Source organism: Dreissena polymorpha, chromosome 6 (assembly GCF_020536995.1).
Source record: "Dreissena polymorpha isolate Duluth1 chromosome 6, UMN_Dpol_1.0, whole genome shotgun sequence".
Lineage (NCBI taxonomy): Eukaryota > Metazoa > Mollusca > Bivalvia > Myida > Dreissenidae > Dreissena > Dreissena polymorpha.
Window position 1 is genome coordinate 34742204 of NC_068360.1, and position 250 is coordinate 34742453.

A 250-nucleotide genomic window follows, 5' to 3' on the forward strand; every position below is an offset into this window, starting at 1 on the left:
TTTGCAATCTGAGCACCACAATCATCAATTTTTTTGTGTGGATATAAAGATTTTATAAAATTTATGATTTTAGGACCTTAAGTTTCATTGTGCTGTACTTGTTTAGGAGATGTGTAATACCAACTGGCTACTTCTGTTTTCAGAACTAAAAGGCACAGAAGGATTTTATTAATATTTTGTTGAGTTCTCAGATTAATCGAGCCCAAAGCACTTCCTGCTACAAAAACATATTTTCGAGCAACAACACATA